General features: G+C 49.1%; 1 protein-coding gene across 1 annotated transcript in view; it reads left to right on the top strand.

Moving 5' to 3' along the window:
- The first annotated feature begins 279 nt into the window (after positions 1-279).
- The window catches only part of LOC138658117 (alpha-1-antitrypsin-like protein CM55-MS), a 47,315-nt gene continuing 25,205 nt past the window's right edge, over positions 280-22,389 (top strand). The window contains exon 1 of the mRNA XM_069745656.1: positions 280-396. The gene's annotated coding sequence lies outside the window, so the exon portion shown is untranslated. The remainder of the gene's footprint in view (positions 397-22,389) is intronic.

Genomic DNA, 22,389 nt, shown 5'->3' with positions numbered 1-22,389 from the left:
ACGCACAAAGTCCGACAGGGCTAAATGACAGATTAGACCTGTTGTTTTTCTTATAAACGCAACTGATGTTATAATTAATGCCAAAAAGTTTTGAAAATGTTGCTTAAAGTTATAAGTCTGTTTGTGTTTTATGATTACTTGTTCTTAATGCACTTTCACGATTGTTTTACTTATTTGTTAGTTTATATCTGTGCACATACGTCTAACCCTCTTTAAAAGGAAATGACGAGCAGTAATCAATCACCTGGGCAACTTGAAGCACATTCCGTGCGAAACGGCCCTCGTCCTCTTTCTCTCTCCGCACCCTCCTGCACGCCTGATTTATTTCATGCACATGTAACTACTACTTCTTCATGTCGGTCCTATAAAAACAGCACGATTTCACAAGCAAAAAGGGTGAGTGCCGCATTTCTTTCTATTTTTTGTATCACGGACTTCATGCTTTTGATGCTGAGCACCTTGATCCCTGAGATTTCGTGCAAGCTGTTAAATTGGATTCACTTGTATCCAAGTCTGGATAGTATACTCCTCTAGTGCCGTTCACTTCATAAACTTTTCCCTATTTGTTCTACAATTAAAGTAGTTATATTCTTGTACATAGGAGCAGTATTATAGTAGTTATATTCTTGTACATAGGGGCAGTATTATAGTAGTTATATTCTTGTACATAGGGGCAGTATTATAGTAGTTATATTCTTGTACATAGGAGCAATATTATAGTAGTTATATTCTTGTACATAGAGGCAGTATTATAGTAGTTACCGTATATACTCGAGGATAAGCCGAGATTTTCAGCCCATTTTTTTGGGCTGAAAGTCCCCCTTTCGGCTTATACTCGAGTCATACCCAGGGGTTGGCAGGGGAGGGGGAGCGGGGGCTGTGTAATTATACTTACCTGCTCCTGGCGCGGTCCCTGGACGTCCCTGCTTCTTCCAGCGCTGCAGCTTCTTCCTGTACTGAGCGGTCACATGGTACCGCTCATTACAGAAATGAATATGCGGCTCCACCTCCCATAGAGGTGGAGCCGCATATTCATTACTGTAATGATCAGTAACGGTGACCGCTCAATACAGGAAGAAGATGCAGCGCCGGGGAAGAAGTAGGGACTGACCAGCGCCAGGAGCAGGTAAGTATACGGGGAGGGGGAGCGCAGCACTGCGCAATATTTACCTGCTCCTCGTTCCTGTGTGGCTCCGTCTCCAGCGTCCTCTGGATGTGACGCTCAGGTCAGAGGGCGCGGTGACGTAGTCAGTGTGCGCCCTCTGCTGAACGTCAGTGCCGAAGACGGAGCCGCACAAGGAGCAGGTAAAAGTGTCGGGGTCCTGAGCGACGGAGAGGTGAGTATGTGATTTTTTTTTTTTTTATGGCAGCAAAAGCAAATTGGTCAAGTGGCTGTGCGGAGCATCTGTATGGGGCCATAACACTTGTGCAGCACTATAAGGGGCAAGTGACTGTGCGGAGCATCTGTATGGGGCCATAACACTTGTGCAGCACTATATGGGGCAAGTGGCTGTGCGGAGCATCTTATGGGGCCATAACACTTGTGCCGCACTATAAGGGGCAAGTGGCTGTGCGGAGCATCTGTATGGGGCCATAACTCTTGCGGAGCATCTTATGGGGCCATAACACTTGTGCAGCACTATAAGGGGCAAGTGGCTGTGCGGAGCATCTGTATGGGGCCATAACACTTGTGCAGCACTATAAGGGGCAAGTAGCTGTGCGAAGCATCTGTATGGGGCCATAACACTTGTGCAGCACTATAAGGGGCAAGTGGCTGTGCGGAGCATCTTATGGGGCCATAACACTTGTGCCGCACTATAAGGGGCAAGAGGCTGTGCGGAGCATCTGTATGGGGCCATAACACTTGTGCAGCACTATAAGGGGCAAGTAGCTGTGCGAAGCATCTGTATGGGGCCATAACACTTGTGCAGCACTATATGGGGCAAGTGGCTGTATGGAGCATCTGTACGGGGCCATAACACTTGTGCAGCACTATAAGGGGCAAGTGGCTGTGCGGAGCATCTGTATGGGGCCATAACACTTGTGCAGCATTATATGGGGCAAGTGGCTGTGCGGAGCATCTTATGGGGCCATAACACTTGTGCCGCACTATAAGGGGCAAGTGGCTGTGCGGAACATCTGTATGGGGCCATAACTCTTGCGGAGCATCTGTATGGGGCCATAACACTTGTGCAGCACTATAAGGGGCAAGTGGCTGTGCGGAGCATCTGTATGGGGCCATAACACTTGTGCAGCACTATAAGGGGCAAGTAGCTGTGCGAAGCATCTGTATGGGGCCATAACACTTGTACAGCACTATAAGGGGCAAGTGGCTGTGTGGAGCATCTTATGGGGCCATAACACTTGTGCCGCACTATAAGGGGCAAGTGGCTGTGCGGAGCATCTGTATGGGGCCATAACACTTGCGGAGCATCTGTATGGGGCCATAACACTTGTGCAGCACTATAAGGGGCAAGTGGCTGTGCGGAGCATCTGTATGGGGCCATAACACTTGTGCAGCACTATAAGGGGCAAGTAGCTGTGCGAAGCATCTGTATGGGGCCATAACACTTGCGGAGCATCTGTATGGGGCCATAACACTTGTGCAGCACTATAAGGGGCAAGTGGCTGTGCGGAGCATCTGTATGGGGCCATAACACTTGTGCAGCACTATAAGGGGCAAGTAGCTGTGCGAAGCATCTGTATGGGGCCATAACACTTGTGCAGCACTATAAGGGGCAAGTGGCTATGCGGAGCATCTGTATGGGGCCATAACACTTGTGCAGCACTATAAGGGGCAAGTGGCTGTACGGAGCATCTTATGGGGCCATAACACTTGTGCAGCACTATATGGGGCAAGTGACTGTACGGAGCATCTTATGGGGCCATAACGCTTGTGCAGCACTATATAGGGCAAATATCTCTATGGAGCATCTTATGGGGCCCTTACTACCCTTTATGCAGGATTATATGGGGCATATTTTAATATGGAGCATCTAATGGGGCCCATCAAACTTTATGGAGCATTATATGGGGCTCCTGATTCAATATGGATATTCAAAAACACTTAACCTACTGATGTCTCAATTAATTTTACTTTTATTGGTATCTATTTTTACTTTTGAAATTTACTGGTAGCTGCTGCATTTTCCACCCTAGGCTTATGCTCGAGTCATTAAGTTTTCCCAGTTTTTCGTGGCAAAATTAGGGGGGTCGGCTTATACTCGGGTCGGCTTATACTCGAGCACATACGGGTATATGCTTGTACAAAGGAGGCAGTATTATAGTAGTTATATTCTTGCACATAGGGTGCTGTATTATAGTACTTATATGCTTGTACAAAGAATGCAGTATTATAGTCAGGGGCGCCGCTATCATGAGGCAAGTTGAGTACTTTGCCTCAGGCGGCGGAGCATCCCTAAAGACAGGGGGCAGCAGAGCGGCAGTCAGAACACGTGGGGCCGACTCTCCCTGTAATCCCTGCTGACACTGTCACAACAATGTTATGACCTGGAGGTTAGGAGCACCAGGAATGACCTGATAGTTAAACCTCAAACAGGACAAGCTCTGGGATGTGGGAGCTCTGCTGACCGCAATCCCTAATCCTATAACATACACTAGAAATAGCCGTGGAGCGCTCCTGACGCTCCCTAGGCGCCTTGTCACAGCCTAAGAACTAGCTAGCCCTAGAGATAGAAAATAAAGCCTACCTTGCCTCAGAGAAATTTCCCCAAAGGAAAAGGCAGCCCCCCACAAATATTAACTGTGAGCTAAGATGAAAGTCACAAACACAGAAATGAAACAGGTTTTAGCACAGGGAGGCCAGACTAACTAAATAGACAGAGGATAGGAAAGGTATCTTTGCGGTCAGCACAAAAACTACAAAAGACCATGCAGAGTGTGCAAAAAGACCCCCGCACCGACTCACGGTGCGGAGGCGCCACCCTGCATCCCAGTGCTTCCAGCTAGCAAGACAAAATAATGAAAGCAAGCTGGACTAGAAAACCATGAACAGAAAATAACAAACGGGGACTTAGCTTCTTGCAGGAAGAGACAGGTCTCAGAAAGATCCAAGAGCGAACTGAAGCAATGCAGAAACATTGACAGCTGGCATGGAGTAACGATCTAAGTGGAGTTAAATAGAGCAGCAAACCAAAGGATAAACCCCGTCACCTGTGTAAGGAACCTCAGAAGCAGCAGCTCCACTCACAGCCACCAGAGGGAGCCCACGGACAGAACTCACCGAAGTACCATTCACGACCACAGGAGGGAGCTCGACAACAGAATTCACAACACAACAACCTAATGTGCCTGACAGCAGGTGACTGTTACCACTTACCTGGGCTGAGGTGCAGAGGCGGTGCCCCGTCTCCTGACCTGCTGGGACACACACATTGCTGGGACTAGTCACACAGAGCAGTGATAGTATGTTTCCACTGTCAGGATTGCATCAGGATTTGACACAGGTAAAATCTGCACCAAATCTGCACCAAATCTGCACCTGAGGTCCCTGGCAGGTCACCTGCGTTTTTAATGAATTTTTACATGCGTTTTTGATGCGTTTTTTTCGTGCATTTTTTTCATGTGGATTTGTTTGTGTTTTTGTAAGCTAAATATATACCAAAAAAAAGAATTGTGATGTAATTTTTTGTCCAACCTCTTCATTTACATACTCCATTGAAGAATAATGTTTACACACACAGAAAGATAGATGATAGAGGATAGATAGATAATAGATAGATAGATAGATATGGGATAGATAGATAGATAGATAGATAGATAGATAGATAGATAGATAGATAGATAGATGTTATTCTGGATGTTATTCGGGATGTTATTCTGGATTATCTCAATGAGAATAACTGTTTAACTCCATATCAGCATGGGTTTATGAGAAATCGCTCCTGTCAAACCAATCTAATCAGTTTTTATGAAGAGGTAAGCTATAGACTGGACCACGGTGAGTCATTGGACGTGGTATATCTCGATTTTTCCAAAGCGTTTGATACCGTGCCGCACAAGAGGTTGGTACACAAAATGAGAATGCTTGGTCTGGGGGAAAATGTGTGTAAATGGGTTAGTAACTGGCTTAGTGATAGAAAGCAGAGGGTGGTTATAAATGGTATAGTCTCTAACTGGGTCGCTGTGACCAGTGGGGTACCGCAGGGGTCAGTATTGGGACCTGTTCTCTTCAACATATTCATTAATGATCTGGTAGAAGGTTTACACAGTAAAATATCGATATTTGCAGATGATACAAAACTATGTAAAGCAGTTAATACAAGAGAAGATAGTATTCTGCTACAGATGGATCTGGATAAGTTGGAAACTTGGGCTGAAAGGTGGCAGATGAGGTTTAACAATGATAAATGTAAGGTTATACACATGGGAAGAGGAAATCAATATCACCATTACACACTGAACGGGAAACCACTGGGTAAATCTGACAGGGAGAAGGACTTGGGAATCCTAGTTAATGATAAACTTACCTGGAGCAGCCAGTGCCAGGCAGCAGCTGCCAAGGCAAACAGGATCATGGGGTGCATTAAAAGAGGTCTGGATACACATGATGAGAGCATTATACTGCCTCTGTACAAATCCCTAGTTAGACCGCACATGGAGTACTGTGTCCAGTTTTGGGCACCGGTGCTCAGGAAGGATATAATGGAACTAGAGAGAGTACAAAAGAGGGCAACAAAATTAATAAAGGGGATGGGAGAACTACAATACCCAGATAGATTAGCGAAATTAGGATTATTTAGTCTAGAAAAAAGACGACTGAGGGGCGATCTAATAACCATGTATAAGTATATAAGGGGACAATACAAATATCTCGCTGAGGATCTGTTTATACCAAGGAAGGTGACGGGCACAAGGGGGCATTCTTTGCGTCTGGAGGAGAGAAGGTTTTTCCACCAACATAGAAGAGGATTCTTTACTGTTAGGGCAGTGAGAATCTGGAATTGCTTGCCTGAGGAGGTGGTGATGGCGAACTCAGTCGAGGGGTTCAAGAGAGGCCTGGATGTCTTCCTGGAGCAGAACAATATTGTATCATACAATTATTAGGTTCTGTAGAAGGACGTAGATCTGGGGATTTATTATGATGGAATATAGGCTGAACTGGATGGACAAATGTCTTTTTTCGGCCTTACTAACTATGTTACTATGTTACTATGTATAGATAGATAGATAGATAGATCGATCGATAGATCTATCTTTTATCTATCTATCGTATATATCTATCTATTATCTATCGTATCTATCTATAAATATATCTATCAATAGATATATAGCTAGATAGATATATCGATAGATAGATAAAAGATACGATAGATAATAGATAGATAGATATATCTATAGATAGATAATACCAAGCCCGATGTTTAGTAATAAATATAATAAAATGGTAATAAAGAGTTAGGCCGGGATCACACATGTGAGAAACTCGGACGACTCTCGCATCTTAATACCCAGGACTCCTGCCCTCACTCGGGAGCGGACTGTGCTGTTGCATATATTTCTGTGCAGCCGCACGCTCCGCTCCCGAGTGCCGGCGGCAGTGCAGGTTATTGAGGTGCGAGACTTGTCCGAGTTGCTCGCATGTGTGATATCGGCCTTAAATAAAGACACACACACACAAAATCTGCGTTAGGCCGGAGTCACATTTGCAAGAAACTCGCACGAGTCTCGCACCTCAATACCTGGTGTCATGAATCCTAGCAGTTTCTAGTTCACTTATAGCTGGACAAGAGCTTACATGGCAGGAAATGCTGGTCGTAAATACTTCTGCTCTCCGAGCTAGAGGTAATAAACTCTTCTTCCCCCATCTACATTGGCAAAGCAGCTCTTGGCTGAGTGAAAGGGAAGGGGGGCTTGTTAGCCCACAGACTTGAGCAAGAGAAGCTACTTATATGATATTTCATACCATATCATGACACCTCCCCCTTTTGGTGTGCGCTAGGGAGGTAGAACCCCACGGTATGCCTCCATGAGCACCTCAGTAGGTTCACCCTGGCGGGACAGTCCATCTGCATTCCCATGCTCTTTGCCCGTTTTGTGTTCAATGGTGAAGTCAAACTGCTGAAGGGCAAGGCTCCAGCGTAGCAACCTGCCGTTGGTTCCACACATGGTGTTTAGCCAGCGCAGAGGGTCGTGGTCGGTCACTACAGTGAAGGTGCGACCGTACAAGTAGGGCTGCAAGCGCTGCAGGGCCCAGACTATGGCCAGGCACTCCTTCTCGATGGTGGAGTAGGCCACTTCCCTCGGCAAAAGTTTCTGGCTCAGGTATAACACGGGGTGCTCTTGGTCCTCCGAGTCAACCTGGCTGAGTACAGCACCAAGGCCAAACTCGCTGCCGTCGGTTTGCACCAAGAACGGTCGACTGCTGTCAACTGCTTTCAACACAGGGGCGTTGCACAGTGCGGTTTTCAACGCCTGGAAGGCCCCCTCACAGCCATCTGTCCAGTTGACAATGTGAGGTAGCTTCTTCCCTGTGAGGTCCGTCAAAGATTTTGCCAGGCTACTATAGTGCTGTACGAAGCGCCTATAGTACCCTGCAGTGCCCAGGAAGGACATCACCTGTTTCTTGGTCACGGGAGTGGGCCAGTTCACGATCGCGCCCACTTTCTCCGGCTCTGGCTTCAGGGTGTTCCCGCCTACCCGGTGCCCCAGGTAGTGAACCTCCCTCATGCCCATCTGGCACTTTCCCGGCTTGATAGTCAGTCCTGCTTGGTGAATTCGCCTGAGCACCTCCTCGAGATGCTGCAGGTGTTCCTTCCAGGAGGGGCTGAAGATGGCAATGTCATCCAAGTACGCCACGGCGTACTTCTCCAGTCCCTGAAGCAGGAGGTTGACCATCCGCTGGAAAGTGGCAGGGGCATTCTTCATGCCGAAGGGCATGACCGTGGGCTCGTACAGTCCAAAGGGTGTGATAAAGGCGGACTTCTCCTGTGCCTCAGGGCTCAGGGGAATCTGCCAGTATCCTCGACTCAGATCCATTATTGTTAGGTAATTTGCGCCAGCTAACTTCTCAAGCAGCTCCTCGATGCGTGGCATGGGGTGCGCGTCAGAGGCTGTAATGGCGTTGAGCCCCCTGTAGTCCACGCAGAACCGGGTGGTCCGGTCCTTCTTTGGCACGAGAACTACAGGTGATGCCCACGCGCTCTTTGACCGTCGAATCACCCCCAGCTGTAACATCTCATCGATCTCTTGGCGCATAATCTGCTGCACCTGGTCAGAGATTCGATAGGGTGTTCGCCGTAGTGGGGCGTGATTCCCGGTGTCCACCTCGTGGACTGCTAACTTAGTCCTCCCAGGTCGGTTGGAGAACACGACCTGGAAGGGTTCCAGTGTGGTTTGCAACTGCGACCGGAGGCGCTTACCTCCACGTCCTCTATGGACCCATTGGCCTTGGCTTGGGCCAGCATATCCAGGAGGGTGTCTTCCTCCCCGTCTTCGAGCAAGCTGCAGATCGGTAGGATGAAAGGTTCACGTTTGTGATGAGCCTTCATCATGTTGACGTGAAAGGCCTTTTGCCTACCCCGAGCGTGGTCAAGCGTGACCACGTAAGTGACCGGGTTGAGCTGTTGGTGGACGACGTACGGGCACTCCCAGGCTGCCTGAAGCTTATCCGTTGGTACGGGAACCAGCACCCACACCTTTTGACCCACCTGGTAGGTCCGCTCTCGGGCGTTCTGGTCGTACCAGTGCTTCTGGTCAGCCTGAGCCTGCGTCATGTTGTCATGCACCAACTGCGTCAAGGTCTGCATCTTGTCACAGAAGCGCATGACATACTCCACTATGGACACTTCAGAAGGGTTCGGCTCCTCTTCCCAGGATTCTCTTACCAACCCAAAGGGTCCCCGAACTCGTCTGCCGTACAGGAGCTCGAAGGGGGAGAACCCCGTCGAGGCCTGCGGTACCTCTCGGTAAACGAACAGCAGGTGGGGGAGGTACCACTCCCAGTCGCACCCTTGAGTCTCAACCAGCATGCGTAGCATCTGTTTGAGGGTACCATTGAAGCGTTCACACAAGCCATTGGTCTGTGGGTGATACGCACTCGATACCAGGTGCTTCACCTGCATTCTCTTACAGAGAGCCTCCATTAGGCGAGACATAAATTGGGTCCCTTGATCAGTAAGCATTTCCCTGGGAAATCCTACACATGAAAAGATAGCCAACAGGGCATCCGCCACCTTATCTGCCCTAGTTGACGACAGAGCTACTGCCTCTGGGTACCGGGTAGCATAGTCTACCACAGTAAGGATGTATTGCTTTCCAGAGCTGCTGGGGACGGCCAGCGGGCCCACAATGTCCACCGCGATCCACTGGAAAGGCTCCTCTATCACTGGCAAAGGGATCAGGGGAGCCTTAATAGCAGGCCCCGCCTTCCCCACTCTTTGACAGGTGACTCAGGAGCGGCAGTAGTTTGACACATCTGTCCCCATCTTAGGCCAATAGAAGTGTTGAGACAGCCGGGCCTTAGTTTTGCTGATCCCCAAGTGTCCAGCTAGCGGGATCTCATGGGCAATCCGCAACAACTCACCCCGGAATTGCTGTGGGACGACCAGCTGTCTTTCCCTCAACCAATCCTTTTGTGATTCTCCGGGTACTATCTCCCGGTACAACCTTCCTCGTTCCCAGAACACCTTCTCCTTATCAGCCTCGGAGAAGAGCGTCCCGGCAAGTTGTCTCAAACTCTCTAGGCTCGCATCTGTGTGCAGAGTGGCCTGAAACTCCTGGCTAGGGGAAGGCAAAAGCAACATCAGGGTCCCTTCCCCACGGGAACCCTCTTGGACCTGCTCTGGGTCCACCTCTGGTTCAGTCACAGTGATGACTGAGGAGGGTCCGGAAGGCAGACAGTTATCTGCGTTCCGGGCACTCTGACTGCGGGTGACAGCAGCTACGTAGGCTGTCTCCCCGGGGGTTTCTACAGTCCCATCAGCCGGCGCTGCTATGGGCTCTACCTCCCCATCCACCCCCAACACTCCAGGGGCAGTGCTACTTATGGGCCAGTTACCTTCCTCGGTGGCACTGGTCACCTTCATGGCGTCACCTTCCTCACGGTTCCCATGCATCTCCCCATTTCCTGTTGCACCAACACTTGCCCCTGTTAGGGGTTCCTAAGCCGTCTCACTCCGCAGAGCGACGTGGCTGGGCACGCCTGTACCTTTGGACACATTAACCTTCACAGAAAAATCATTATCAGGTTCAGCTGGCACAGGTACACCATTTTTACCATCAATCCTAGGGAAAAAATGGTTATTAGATGCATCATTACAAGATAAAGCATGGTCAGGTAACACATGCGATTTCCCATCATCATCATCATCATCATCATCATCAGGGTTAACGTTACCCTTATTAGTAGATTGGGGAGGGGTGTCAGGGACATAGTGTGCAACCAACCTCCCCAAATCAGTCCCCAACAAAACATCAGTGGGCAAATTATCAGACAGCCCCACTTCTTTCACCCCGCTCCCGACACCCCAATCAATAAAAACCCGGGCCATCGGTAAGGGACAGCTGATGCCCCCAATCCCAGTGACAGTTAGGGTTTTCCCCGGAATGATTTCTTCAGGGGCCGCCAGTTCGGGTCGGATGAGGGTTCGTTCAGCCCCGGTGTCCTTGAGACCTGTAGCAACATGGCCTCCCACAGTGACGTGCTGTACGTTGTCACACACCCTCCCAACCACACCACCCACCAAAAGAACTGCTGCATTAGGCCCTGGGGCCTTGGCTGGGGTGTTCTTCTGCTTGGTTGGGCAGGAGGGACTGAGATGACCAGTCTGATTGCAGGAGAAACACTTGCGAGGTTCGGTGGTAGGTCTGGCGCTGTTGGCTACGGGGACAGGACCTCTGGTGTGCTGGCTGGCAGGGGTACTGGCGTTGGTTGCAGGCTTACCCCTTCTCCAGCTGGTGGTGACTGGCTTCCGCACTTCCGATCTACGGTTGGCCTCATAGGCATCGGCAATCTGCGCTGCTTTCGTCACGTCTTTGGGTTCTCTGTCCTTCACGAACTGTCGCACCTGAGCTGGGCAAAGATGAGCTGGTCTTTGATCATCAGGTCTCGCAGCTGTGCAAAGGTGGTCACTGACAGTCCTTGGGTCCACTGGTCAAAGTGGGTCCCCAGTCCATGCACCACATCACTGTAACTGTCGTGTGGGCCACGTTGGAGGGTCCGAAACTTTCTACGGTACACCTCGGGTGTAAGCTGGTACTTGGCTATCAGAGCCTGCTTGATGGCCTCATAGTCACCATCTTGTTCTTGAGGGAGGGCAGCAAACGCCTCCAGAGCTTTGCCTCTCAGCCCTGGTGTCAGGTATCGTGCCCATTCATCTGTAGGCAGCCGGTACTGTCTGCAGGCTTTCTCAAAGGCCCGCAGAAAAGTGTCCAAGTCTCCGTCCTTCTCCATAACAGGAAAGTGATCGGGCCGGGGCTTAGGTATCTGAGCGCTGCTGGGCTCACGGCTGGACTGGGACGACCCCTGCATTTGCAGTTGGGCCATCCGCAGCTGGTACTCCCGCTCCACTTGCCGCTCGGCTCAGGCCTCCTGCCAGTATTGCTGAATCAGCTGTAGGCGTCCATCATGGTCATCATTGGGGAGTTCTCCCAAGGCCGCCTGCAGGTGGGGGTCCAATTCACCCGGATTGCTAACAGGGCCAGCATTCAGTGGTTGGACCTCTGCTGCAGCACCATGTTCGCTTGTGCTGGCTTCTGCGGCTACTGAGCTCTGAGAGTGGTCTAGAGCGGCTTCCCATTGCACCAGATCTGCGACCAGTTGGGCTTTGTTCTTGCTTGCAAAGTCAATGTGCTGTGACTTGCATAAGGCAACAAGGGTGTCTCTGGTCTGCTGCTCATAAAAGACTTCTCCCAGCACAACCATGGTTGCCAAATAAAAGATAGGATAGAAAAACGAAGAGAAAGGGAGTGGATAATTACCAGTACACAATTGTCTCAAGACTAATAAGTACTGAATTCGTTCTCCAAACTTATTTGCGCAGAGTCCTCGCAAGAACTTTCTGCAAGTTTTTAGTGAGGGGAATGATTGCTCAAACCAAATCACTAATGCTCTAAGATCCCACCGCCTTGCCACCAATTTGTCAGGAATCCCCTGACCGCTGCCACCAATTTGTCACGATTCACACAGTGACCGTCACCCCTACGTCACGGGTTGGGGTGACTTTAGACCAACAGACGGCTATCACATGTGCAGGGGGGCTTATCTTAGTTATCCCTCCACTCCACAATGTGATGAAACTACACACACAAGGCTATTGACCTCTCAGTTTACAGCAGAGGCTTATTTTAGGTATCCCACTGCTTTTCAATATACCACGAGCTACAGGGATTTATGTATATCCCGCTTACAGTTCCACTTAACACTTGCAGCTCTCTGGCACGCCCCTTACTCTCAGGCCAGATTAGGTACTGCACCCTGGGTAATTAGTCGCCAGACAGGCTGCCTGCTATGTACTGGCTATTGGGCACGCTGCAGCGACGCGATAAACTACTCCCACTGAGGCAGGAACAATAATTATCAACGCCACAGTCGCTACAACATCACCCAAAAGTCTGCACACGGTATCGCTGCCACCAGCTTCGATTAAACGGGTCCGAAGCTAACCCAACACAGTAGCGTATTTCTCTTAAGGAGACTTAGTACGTTTTTAGAGCATGGAGAAAGAACTGGCATGAAATAATATACCCCACCAAAATTTAGGCAGTGTTTTATCAAAATATTTTACAAAGATGTTACAAATGAGACAATTGCAAATATGTACAAGATAATTATAACATAAAGGGATTAAAGGAGAAAAGATAACACTCACATGTTCTCAGTTCATTGCATTGCAGGCAACCATACGTCCCAGTTCAATGGACGTGCTCAGGGCTCTTCCAGAGAAGACAAGAAATCAAGAAGAAGACTGAGCTGGGGATCCTGCCACAAACTTAAAACCTGCAGCTAGTGACATCACAGAAAGGCTGACTTATCCAGACCCTCCTCTCTCTACATTCTGAGTACTTCAATCTTAAATTTATCTACTTTCTATAACTTCGCTACAAAACATGTCATAGTCATAACAAACCCAGCATTCATCTCGGATTAACGTGGGCATTCTAATGAGATCAAATATGTCCTATCTGGGATACATATTTACAGAGAAATCCCTACTTCTTTACCAGATGGAGTTAGAAGCCCGTGTTTCGAGGGATGGGTAGATCCACCGAGGGAGATTACGAATATATATTTTCGTGTTCTTAACGTAAACGCTTTGCGTAATATCTTACAAAAACAAAACAAAGAACTTCCATGGATTTCTGGAAACTTCTAGACACTTCCAAACAATGCTCTCTGCTGGAGGAGAGTTTACACTGCAGGTAATGCCGGTTGTAAATACCTTTGCTCTCCGAGTTAGAGGTAATAAACTCTTCTTCCCCCATGCCTTGGAAAGGAGAGCTCTTGGCTGAATGAAAGGGAAGGGGGGCTTTTTAGCCCACAGCCTGCTAGCAAGGGAAACTACTTATATGATATTTCATACCATATCGTGACACTGTATAATGACCGCACATGATGCTCCATACTGTATAATGACTGCACATGATGCTCCATACTGTATGACTGCACATGATGCTCCATACTGTATAATGACCGCACATGATGCTCCATACTGTATAATGACCACACATGATGCTCAATACTGTATAATGACCGCACATGATGCTCCATACTGTATATTGGCTGCACATGATGCTTCATACTGTATAATGGCTGCACATGATGCTCCATACTGTATAATAGCCGCACATGATGCTCCATACTGTATAATGACCGCACATGATGCTCCATACAGTATAATGACCGTACATGATGCTCCATACTGTATAATGACCGCACATGATGCTCCATACTGTATAATAGCCACACATGATGCTTCATACTGTATAATGACCGCACATGATGCTCCATACTGTATAACAGCCACACATGATGCTCCATACTGTATAATGACTGCACATGATGCTCCATACTGTATAATGACTGCACATGATGCTCCATACTGTATAATGACCGCACATGATGCTCCATACTGTATAATGACCCCACATGATGCTCAATACTGTATAATGGCCGCACATGATGCTCCATACTGTATAATGACCGCACATGATGCTCCATACTGTATAATGACTGCACATGATGCTCCATACTGTATAATGGCCACACATGATGCTCCATACTGTATAATGACTGCACATGATGCTCCATACTGTATAATGACTGCACATGATGCTCCATACTGTATAATGACCGCACATGATGCTCCATACTGTATAATGACCCCACATGATGCTCAATACTGTATAATGGCCGCACATGATGCTCCATACTGTATAATGACCGCACATGATGCTCCATACTGTATAATGACTGCACATGATGCTCCATACTGTATAATGGCCGCACATGATGCTCCATACTGTATAATAGCCACACATGATGCTCCATACTGTATAATGACCACACATGGTGCTCCATACTGTATAACAGCCACACATGATGCTCCATACTGTATAATGACTGCACATGATGCTCCATACTGTATAATGACTGCACATGATGCTCCATACTGTATAATGACCGCACATGATGCTCCATACTGTATAATGACCCCACATGATGCTCAATACTGTATAATGGCCGCACATGATGCTTCATACTGTATAATGACCGCACATGATGCTCCATACTGTATAATGACTGAACATGATGCTCCATACTGTATGACTGCACATGATGCTCCATACTGTATAATGACCGCACATGATGCTCCATACTGTATAATGGCCGCACATGATGCTCAATACTGTGTAATGACCGCACATGATGCTCCATACTGTATAATGACTGCACATGATGCTCCATACTGTATAATGACCACACATGATGCTCAATACTGTATAATGTCCGCACATGATGCTCCATACTGTATAATGGCCGCACATGATGCTCCATACTGTATAATGACTGCACATGATACTCCATACTGTATATTGGCTGCACATGATGCTCCATACTGTATAATAGCCGCACATGATGCTCTATACTGTATAATGACCGCACATGATGCTTCATACTGTATGACTGCACATGATGCTCCATACTGTATAACGACCGCACATGATACTCCATACTGTATAACGACCCCACATAATGCTCAATACTGTATAATGACTGCACATGATGCTCCATACTGTATAATGGCCGCACATGATGCTCCATACTGTATAAGAGCCGCACATGATGCTCCATACTGTATAATGACCGCACATGATGCTCCATACTGTATAATGACCGCACATGATGCTCCATACTGTATAACGACCCTACATAATGCTCAATACTGTATAATGACTGCACATGATGCTCCATACTGTATAATGACTGCACATGATGCTCCATACTGTATGACTGCACATGATGCTCCATACTGTATAATGACCACACATGATGCTCCATACTGTATAACGACCCCACATGATGCTCAATACTGTATAATGACTGCACATGATGCTCTATACTGTATAATGACTGCACATGATGCTCCATACTGTATAATGACTGCACATGATGCTCCATACTGTATATTGGCTGCACACGATGCTCCATACTGTATAATGGCCGCACATGATGCTCCATACTGTATAATGACTGCACATGATGCTCCATACTGTATATTGGCTGCACATGATGCTCCATACTGTATAATGACCGCACATGATGCTCCATACTGTATAATGACTGCACATGATGCTCCATACTGTGTATTGGCCGCACATGATACTTCGTACCGTATAATGGCCACACATAGCTACTCCTACACACGCGGCTGCGCTCCGTACACTTTGCACACACGGCTCCGCTCCGTACACACGGCTCCACTCCATACATCTCATACACACACGGCTCCGCTCCATACACCTCGTACACATTCAGCTCCGCTCCATCCACCTCGTACACATTCAGCTCCGCTCCATACACCTCATACACGGCTCCACTCCATACACCTCATACACACACGGCTCCGCTCCATACATACATCTCGTACACACGGCACTACTCCGTACACCTCATACACACACCGCTCCGCTCCATACACATTGCACACGCTGCTCCACTCTGTATACCTTGCACACACACACGGCTCCGCTGCGTACACCTCATACACATACGGCTCCTCTCCATACATCTCGTACACACACGGCACTACTCCGTACACCTCGTACACACACGGCTCTGCTCCGTACGCCTTGCACACACACAGGTCCGCTGCGTACACCTCATACACATACGGCTCCTCTCCATACATCTCGTACACACATGGCACTACTTCGTACACCTCGTACACACACAGCTCCGCTCTATACACATTGCACACTCAGCTGCGCTCCGTACACCTCGTACACACGCGGCTGTGCTCCGTACACCTCGTACACACGCGGCTGTGCTCTGTACTCCTCGTACACACGCGGCTGTGCTCCGTACACCTCATACACACGGCTCCGTACACCTCTTACACACGACTCCACTCCGTACACCTTTCACATGCTGCTCCGCTCCGTACACCTCGTACACACGCAGCTGCGCTCCGTACACCTCGTACACACGCGGCTGTGCTCTGTACACCTCGTACACACGCGGCTGTGCTCCGTACACCTCGTACACACGGCTCCGTACACCTCTTACACACGACTCCGCTCCATACACCTTTCACATGCTGCTCTGCTCCGTACACGTTGTACACACGCGGCTGTGCTCCGTACACCTCGTACACACGGCTCCACTCCATACACCTTTCACGTGCTGCTCCGCTCCGTACACCTCATACACACGCGGCTGTGCTCCGTACACCTCGTACACACGCGGCTGTGCTCCGTACACCTCGTACACACGGCTCCGTTCTCCTCTTACACACGACTCCACTCCATACACCTTTCACATGCTGCTCCGCTCCATACACCTAGTACACATGCAGCTGCGCTCCGTACACCTCGTACACACGCGGCTGTGCTCCGTACACCTCGTACACACGCGGCTGTGCTCCGTACACCTCGTACACACGCGGCTGTGCTCCGTACACCTCGTACACACGCGGCTGTGCTCTGTACACCTCGTACACACGCGGCTGTGCTCTGTACACCTCGTACACACGGCTCCGTACACCTCTTACACACGACTCCGCTCCGTACACCTTTCACATGCTGCTCTGCTCCGTACACGTTGTACACACGCGGCTGTGCTCCGTACACCTCGTACACACGGCTCCACTCCATACACCTTTCACATGCTGCTCCGCTCCGTACACCTCGTACACACGCGGCTGTGCTCCGTACACCTCGTACACACGCGGCTGTGCTCTGTACACCTCGTACACACGCGGCTGTGCTCCGTACACCTTGTACACACGCGGCTGTGCTCTGTACACCTCGTACACACGGCTCCATACACCTCTTACACACGACTCCGCTCCGTACACCTTTCACATGCTGCTCTGCTCCATACACGTTGTACACACGCGGCTGTGCTCCGTACACCTCGTACACATGGCTCCACTCCATACACCTTTCACATGCTGCTCCGCTCCGTACACCTCGTACACACGCGGCTGTGCTCCGTACACCTCGTACACACGCGGCTGTGCTCCGTACACCTCGTACACACGGCTCCGTTCTCCTCTTACACACGACTCCACTCCATACACCTTTTACATGCTGCTCCACTCCATACACCTAGTACACATGCAGCTGCGCTCCGTACACCTCGTACACACGTGGCTGTGCTCCGTACACCTCGTACACACGCGGCTGTGCTCCGTGCACCTCGTACACACGCGGCTGTGCTCCGTACACATCGTACACACGCGGCTGTGCTCCATACACCTGGTACACACGGCTCCGTACACCTCTTACACACGACTCCACTCCGTACACCTTTCACATGCTGCTCCGCTCCGTACACCTCGTACACACGCGGCTGTGCTCTGTACACCTCGTACACATGGCTCCGTACACCTCTTACACACGACTCCGCTCCGTACACCTTTCACATGCTGCTCCGCTCCGTACACCTCGTACACACGCAGCTGCGCTCCGTACACCTCGTACACACGGCTCCGTACACCTCTTACACACGACCCGGCTCCATACACCTTTCACACGCTGTTCCGATCCATACACCTCATACACACACAGCTCTGCTACATCCACACTGTAAACACCTCCTGACCTCACACATACACTTACCCTCCTCTGGCGCCATGGCAACCAGCAGAGTCCTGTACACGGAGGTCCTCCCGATCATGTGACCCCTGACTCCTCCCATCCTGTGACCTCATCACAGGTCCTGTGTGCACAGAACAGCCATTATGTGGTCTGTGCTGCTGTGCGGGCCGGATGCAGGGACTCAGGGAGCTCTCAGCTGAACGGGTGATATACACACCTCCCAACCAGTGCGGGACAATTAATGTCCCGCCCGGGATCGCGGGGCTGACTGTCAAAATCAGGACAGTCCCGCTGGATCCGGGACAGTTGGGCGGTATGGTCAATTCCGGCGCTTAGCCTCTCTCTTCCCACTCTCCCTGTAGCGGTGGGATATGTGGTAATAAGGGGTTAATGTCACCTTTGTATGGTGACATTAAGCCGGCTTAGAAATGGAGAGGCGTCAATAAGATACCTACCATTACTAATCCTATACTTGTAAAAGGGTTAATAAAACACACAGACATGCAGAATAAAGTATTTTAATGAAATAAAACACCACACAATTTTGACCATATTTTATTGTACGCTCAATCCAAGCGATGTCTTCGTCTCCTGGAAAAAAAAGAAAATAATAAACCAACAGCATACTCCCTCAGTCCGACGTAGTCCTTAATAACGAGTGTCCCATGACGAGTCCAGCTCTGCTACATCTGGATGCCTGACATCCAGATGTAGCAGACTTTGTAGATAACCGCCGAAGATAAATCTCCAGCGATCACCCACACTGCAGCATTCTCACAATCAGCTGATCATGAGAACCAGACTAGTGACCGGAGATAACCCCCGGTCACATGCACGGAAGTTCTCGCGGTAAGCCAAGTTATCGCAAGAACTTAGCTTACTGCGAAAACTGCAGTGAACATGGACTTCCGGTGGTGGAACAGGTAAGAGCTTATTTAAATTAGGAGACATGCGTAGTGGAGCGCCCCCGTTAGGGCAATGGGGTACTCGGAGCCGGGCCCTTCGGTTCTCAAGGGGGATGTCACGGTGGCTGACCCACTCCGTGGCCCTAGGGGACGTCCATTGATAAAAGGGGGAAAGGTCTTTAAAGGGATAATGTTCGTGATGCCACCTGTGGTATTCGGTCAGGGTGACCGACGCTGCTTAGAGGTCCGCTGGGGTGATGTTATGGCAGCTAGATGGTATACCTTCCCACAGGTGAAGTATGTCCCCAGGGCTTCCCAGAGTGTAGATGGTGATGGTGTGACGCGCAGTGAAGAACGAGGACACAAGTTTGCAGTCACCACTGCAACCAGACCACAGGGCGGTCAGAGTCCAGCCGGTCTGAAGGCAATTCCAGAGTCCCCTTATCCAGGTGGAAATCAGTAGCCTTCCTCTAGCGCCTGAGTGTTGTCCCTCCCTGCTGAGCTTCTCGGTGAGGTCCTCACAACTGTTGTTGGTGTTCTAGATATTAAGTCTTTCTCTCTGTCCCCCAGATGGACAGGAACAACCCGTATGACTGATGGCCTGAGGCTTTTTACAGGGACCCTATCATGCCCCAGCCCCCACAAGTTGCCACCATGCCTCCTGGGTATAAGTTCGGGCAGCCAACATGGAATTAACTGTCCTGCCAGTCTCTGAAGTAAAGCATAGAGATCCTTACTCCCTCGGTGTTCTGGCTACCGGCTTCTGGGCCTCAGAAAGGAGGCAGCCTTTTACAGGGCAGAACTCCTTCTGGTTTCTTTTCCTTTTGCTATGACTTCGTTTCTCACCCGCTACAACATAATTCTCTTTGAGTCCTTTCTTAGGATGCTGCCGCACGTCGGGCAGGCGCAGCTCTGTGGCCTTCTATCTAGGCCTCTGACAGGATCCCACCCCTCTCAGGGACCACTCTGTCTGCAGCTCTTAGATGTTCCTCCTTCCCCTGTCTGCCTGACAGGTGCTGCCTGGGTGAAGCCCAGTCAGCTTCTGCCTAACTTCCTATCCAGCCCACCAGTTTTACCTAATTGTGAAGAGTGCCCTACTAAATTGGAGCGTAGCTCCCCCTGGTGGACTGGAGTGTGAAGTGTGGTGTATGGTTTGTGATACCTGGTAAGAAGATTTCCTTTATTGCCATCAGACGTAACATCACTCCCCTCTAGAGGAGAATGATATTACCGCAACGACCAGGACCCTGGGGCGCTGCACATAGTAACCTGCCTTTACACAGGTACTACACATGTGACTAATCATTAGATGCGATTTTACCACATCTAATGATTATCTATGAGAAAGTTACGGTGCGGCGATGGAGCATCGCCGCATTGTAAACAGACATGCTGCGTTCTGAAAAGATGTGCCGCATGTCTGTTTACGCGGGTCTGCCGCATGCGTGTTTTAACGACCATCCTGGTATATATATCCTCATCCTGATATATGTCCACCGTTCTGCCAATGTTCTTTAATGTATGGAGAAAAAAAAACATTATACTAACCAAGGGAGTACATAGAAGTCATGGGGCTCTATAGATGCATAATGCACTCCCCATAGTCCTACCTATATCATAATGCACCCCCACAGTCCTCCATACAGTATATTGCACACTCATAAGCTTCCATATAGTATAATGCACCATAATAGTCCTCCATACAGTATAATATATAGCCCATAGACCTCCATATAGTATAATGCACCCCATAGTCCTCCATATAGTATAATGCACCCCATAGTCCTCCATATTGTATAATGCACCCACATAGTCCTCCATATAGTATAATGCACCCCATAGACCTCCATACAGTATAATGCACTCCCCATAGTCCTCCATACGGTATAATGCACTCCCAATAGTTAACCATGTAGTAGTATGGCCACCATGTACCCACTGATTTAAAAAAAAAAAACAACTCCTCCCATTCACTCCTTCACCGTGCAGCATCCTTTGATTTCAGCATGCAACTGACGGGAGTGCATCATGTCACAGCCTTGCGCCCCCAGTTACATGCACACCAACTTCAGCTACTGGCTTCTGATTGGTCGGCAGCATGTACTGCTATACACTGACCCGAAGGGTCTGAGCAGCAATGTGTGTCCAAGGACTCACATCTAGCTGCAGTACATGCTGGAGTCAGCGGGCCCCTCAGCCACCGGGCATGGTCATAGTGGCAACATCGATTGTTACACCCCTGTTAAACACCTTAGAGAGAGCTACAAAGAAATTAGCTAGTCGTTATTTAATAGCCTGTTTAGACTTGAATACCGCGCTATCCATGCGCACAGAACAATCTTGGCATCACATGTTCTCGGCAGCACATGTTCAATGTTCACAGGACAATAAACCATTCTATACAAACAGTAGAAGAGGTTGATTTACGGCTCATTGAAATTCTGCTCGGCAGGTCACTATACACCGCTTCGTCTCTGCCTGTCTGCCCACACTCAGCAGGCAATGTTTGCTCCCAGATAGTCGGTGTATAAATATATCTCTGGACATTATATATTATACATTTACCTGGACATTATATATTATAGATCTCTGGATATTATATATTATAGATCTCTCTGAACACTGTATATTATATACTAGCTAAAGAGCCCGGCGTTGCCTGGGCATAGTAACTAACTGTGGTTATAACAAATTATACACAGCCTCATACTGCAGCAGCATCTCACTTCTCTCATTTTCCCATCACGCCTCTCATTTTCCCCCTCACATCTGTAATTTTCCCTCTCACATCTCTCATTTTCCACTCACACTTCTCATTTTGACTTCACACCTGTCATTATCCGATCACTCTACTATTTTCCCATCATTCCAGTATTTTCCCCTCCTCTCATTTTCCCCTCCACTCATTTTCCCCTCACGCCTCTCACCTGCACAGCAACTTCCTATTATGAGCACAGCGGTGTAATCAATGAGGCTCCTCCCTTTCCCTTGACATCATGCCTCCCAGGAGCAACTCCATTTTGGACACGACGGAGCTAGATGTGGCACTGATACTCTGAAGGCGGCGGCCCTGATTGTAGCTCGCAGCAGCTGGAATATTGCAGCCGGTGAGTTTTGCAGGGTGGCTTTTGAGGTGAATGTGTCTCCACCCTTGTGCGCTAACAACGTGGGCCGCATGGACAGGGCTTTGCATGTGGAGTGA

This window comes from Ranitomeya imitator, chromosome 1 (genome assembly GCF_032444005.1).
Source record: "Ranitomeya imitator isolate aRanImi1 chromosome 1, aRanImi1.pri, whole genome shotgun sequence".
Lineage (NCBI taxonomy): Eukaryota > Metazoa > Chordata > Amphibia > Anura > Dendrobatidae > Ranitomeya > Ranitomeya imitator.
The sequence above is the reverse complement of the archived record's forward strand: the minus strand, read 5'-3'. Positions and strand labels throughout refer to the sequence as shown.